Source organism: Xiphophorus couchianus, chromosome 8, assembly GCF_001444195.1.
Source record: "Xiphophorus couchianus chromosome 8, X_couchianus-1.0, whole genome shotgun sequence".
In the NCBI taxonomy this organism is placed as follows: domain Eukaryota; kingdom Metazoa; phylum Chordata; class Actinopteri; order Cyprinodontiformes; family Poeciliidae; genus Xiphophorus; species Xiphophorus couchianus.
The window spans coordinates 27,946,783-27,951,073 of NC_040235.1; positions in this window are offsets into that span (position 1 = coordinate 27,946,783).

Consider the following 4,291-nt stretch of genomic DNA (forward strand, 5'->3'; position numbering starts at 1 on the left):
ATAATCCAGGCTGGACACAAAGATGCACGTTAACATTACTGGACATTCAACCAAAAAATCTTAGCCTGATTTTGTCTGAGTAACAGTGAGTGTAGTTGTCCTGTCTGGTGCTCAAATGTCCTATAGCAGCAAATGCAACACCATTAAAAGGCCTCACTGTCTTGATTAGGATAATGAGTTTCACCTGTTGGTGTGATGATGTCATTATTCAGTAAACATAAAATTATGAAGAAGTAAACATTTGTTTTTCTGCCCCTGGAAATGATTTGTTACCCAGCACATTACAAAAAAAGTCTCTTTGTTGATATGATTTTAAAATAATCTCCCGAAATGTCAAAGGGTTCAATAACATTGTAAAAAGATAAAAAGTTAATTCTTGAAAAAGTAAAAATCCTAAACCGTTTTACTATTGGAAACTCATCAAAATGATTTGCAACATCTAAAGCTAAAGAGCAGTTGGTCTGGCCAAGTTTTCTATTCTTCTTGGAGCACATACAGTTAAGGTGTGGTCATCCTAAATCAATGTCATATTCCATTAACCAGAGAATTAAAGTGTACAAAACCCTGCAGGATTCTTTCCGTGGGTCATTAACTTGTAGAATTTATTCTTATTGGACGAGTCTATGGATCAAACTCTTTTTTCTCCAATCTTTTCTCTACTGTCTCGTCCAAACCCTCTCCACACTGAACTATATGATATTGGGGGGCTGAAGACTGACAAACCTCCATCAGAGTCTGATTTATCTCAGAAAAGCCCCAAATTGAAAGAGTTTTGTTGTTATTTAAGAGCAGTTCAGCCTGCTGGCAGAGATTTCAAATGACCAGCAGCGTTTAGTGTCTGTTATTTATTTTTTACCAAGGTTACATAAAAGAGGTTCACAGCACAATTTGTCAGCAGAGGTTTGGGAAACTTCCGTCCATTTCAGGTAAAATCATGAGTGAGCTGCATTGTTGCTCTTCAGAATGTTGATAATGATAAACCTAGAACCTAGAGGAGAACCGGATGCCCGTCTGTGTGTGGTGCCTCCTGGCATCTCCCAGTCCTGCCTAAGGTCCAACAGAGTAAAAATACAATCAGCTCAGAGAAATCTGACTGCAGCTGCAACAGGAAGAGGGAATCCATTTTTAAGGTTATCCAAAGTGTTAGAGAGATGGTATTTTCTAAAATTCTGTTAACAGTGCCTATGTTCATCAGAAAATCAGAAGGAAGTCAGAAGAAATGTTGCAGTGACAGAGGTGGAACTGCAAATCACCATTATTCTTAAAAGAAGGAAAAGGCCTGGTGGATTTTCCCCTGAGGAGTCACCTTCTTCTCTTTAAAAATAAGTCTCTCTTTTTAAGACTATCCAACATTCAAAGTTTTTTTTCACATCTCTATTTGACAGAGTAGATTGACATTAGAAAAATTTGGCACACACACGTTATGTGTTAAGTCCCAATACCAGTTTCTTTCCAGACCAAGTACACTTACTTCATTTAGGTACTTGCCCAATCAGAGTAATTATACAAAGTAGTCAGCTAACTGGCACTTACCTCACGCAACAGCTTTAGAAAACTAATTTATTTAATTTAGAACAGGGTGGCTTGTCTTCTTTTTCAGCCTTAATCCCTCTGATTGTTTTAACAAATCATAAATGCAGCATGTAATAAAGAGGGTTTAATCTTTAAATGCTTTATCATATTACTCATTTAAAGATACATGTTTTGCTAGAATTTAGATCCGCAGCAAAAGTCCGACCCAAAATTCAGGCTGTGTCAAAATTTCTCTCTTGATGTTTCGGTCAGGATTGGACTTCTGTGGCGCATTTAATATTCCTGCAATACATACAAAGAGCAATCCAAAATTCATGATAAAGTTCCGTTTGTCTACTTGTTAAAGTATAAATAGAGGAGCAGGTTGCATGTTGAGGAGTGGAAGAAAAAGAGGTGAAGATGATCATTAGACTATAACAGGTGCAGCACATCAGTTAAAAACAGGAAAAGTGACACTGCTTAATGGAGGTCTAAACACTAAAACAGTACAAGCTTAAAATAATAGGTTTAATGAGTAAAAATATATTAAATGGGTGTACTTACTTTTTATGATTGTAGAACAAGAACTGTAATGTGGGGAAAATATATTAATTACTGAATGTCTGCTGACTTCTGGGAAATGGAGTGCTCAAAGTCCATTAGATATGAAATCCTTAACCTTATAAGTGAAAGTGATAGAAAAAAAAACTTAATACCCAGAGCAATTTAGGTTTACTCTGGTCAAAGGTGTTTCTCCTGAATGTGCAGACCTGAACCCAGATAGAGACAGCTGCTGTGGTTTCAGATGGTGATGTATTTATGTGGCAACAACCTGAAACTTCAAAAAGAAATGTCTAGAGCCACAGCTCTGAAGTCAGTGAGGATTCCTGGGTTTCGGGTGGATTGTTTTTTAGTCATGACTTCACTGACATTTTTGAGTAGGGATGGAACACATCCAGACTGGAGGGACTGGTTGGTTGTAGAGGTGATCAATGGAGCGATACTGGAACGTGTGCCTTAACCAGGGCAGTGGAAAAGGGGTCGAGTTCACACCTTGTGGACTTCATTCTCCTAATGATCTCCAGGATCTCTGGATGATGGAGGAGAAGGAAGGAAGTGGCTGTGAGATTCCAGACTGGCTCAGCCCAGATGTTAGCTGGAGCAGAAGAAGAGTTGATTTTATCTCCAAGAGTCCAGGAATCTATCACACTGATCGTCTGTTGAATGGGAAGATGACGCAGCACGTGGTCCAAGATGATGATGACGAATTTTGCCTGTGAACCATGTTGGAGAAATGCAGCAGCCAAACAGCTTTCAGAGATTCTGTCGTTCTTTCATGAAGAACCACACAGGCTTTATAGAAGGTCCTATCTGGCTCTGTGCAAAGTCCAACAACTGGAAAGAAATTGCAGAATTCTAAAACTGAATATTTGAATATCAAGTTTTTTCCACATCCACATTAGCTACTCAACCTATTTCAAGATATTTAGTTGCATTATCTATATAGATAATACAACTTGTATAGATGTTCAGTAGGAAAAGAAACAATTTTGAGCCAGGTTTCTAAAACTCTCCTAAATATATGACTAATGTTGTTTTGTAGCTCCGATTGATTCTACCACATAAGAATTCTTTATTTTTTTACTTTTTGGGAGGATTCCAGGAAATATTATTGAGGGAAAGTCTTGGTTTTAGGTTCCTGAGGAAGAAGTGATCTTCTGATTACCATTCTGAGTGCCAGCATTTCATTAATTTCAAGCTTCACCTGCTCATCAAGCACGTCCCTGGCCTCATTCCACCCAACCAAGGCATCATCCATCTGAACTGGCTCTCCTCTCGTCTGGAGCCAAACCAAATCAGTCATGGTACGCTGTGAACACACATTTATTTCCGCCTACTTCCTTGTATGGACTCTGCTGCTGAGTTGTTTGAATTACGTAAGTGTCTCTTTCCTTCAGTGTGCTCAGACAAACAAGAAACACCAGACATTTTACACAATAGCATGAGTCGCTCCTTAACCTGTAAACAAGAATTTATTTATGGTCTGTCAGGAAATGGGTCGGTGCTGTAAGGTGTTTACTGCTTACAGATCTCTTGTGATTTTCCTTTATTTGTCTCACTTAAAGTTAGGCTAAACAAATGTTAATTTTGGGATAAAGCTAACATGAACAAATAAATAAATAAATAAATAAATAAAAACACCCAAAGCCACCAGGTTCTGTGGGAAAAATTAATTTCCTCCTAAACTAGTTGTCCCACTCTGGACATCAAATTTGATAATTGCCCATTTATCTTTAACATCACCCTAAGCTGGGGATTTTGGCCCACTCCGTTTTATAGCAACGTTTTAAGGTTTTTCAATGTGTGTGTGTGTGTGTTAAATGTCATACTAAAATACATGTATTGAATTTAAGTCTAGACTTTTACTAGGCCACTCAGATTTTTCTCTTTGGAGTCAGAGTGTCTCCGATGGGGAAAACTGAATGCTAGGACTTTTGTAAACAAAAAGTGCAAGCTAGCAACAAAAACACAACAGCTTTTGTCTGGCCTGCTCCTCCTTACTGGGCTACAGTCTGGTATGAGGTCATGCACCTGGCTAGTAATGGAGGTCAAAGTTCACTCCCCCTTACGCTACGGAAACGTATCGGGTAGGGTTGAGTTGAGACCGATGCTCCGGAGTGAAAACCTTCGTCGTCCAGTCTCTTTGGCAGAGACAAAGAAAACAAAGAAACATGCACATGAAAATTGTTAAGCCCATTTTAAAGAATCATATGACTGA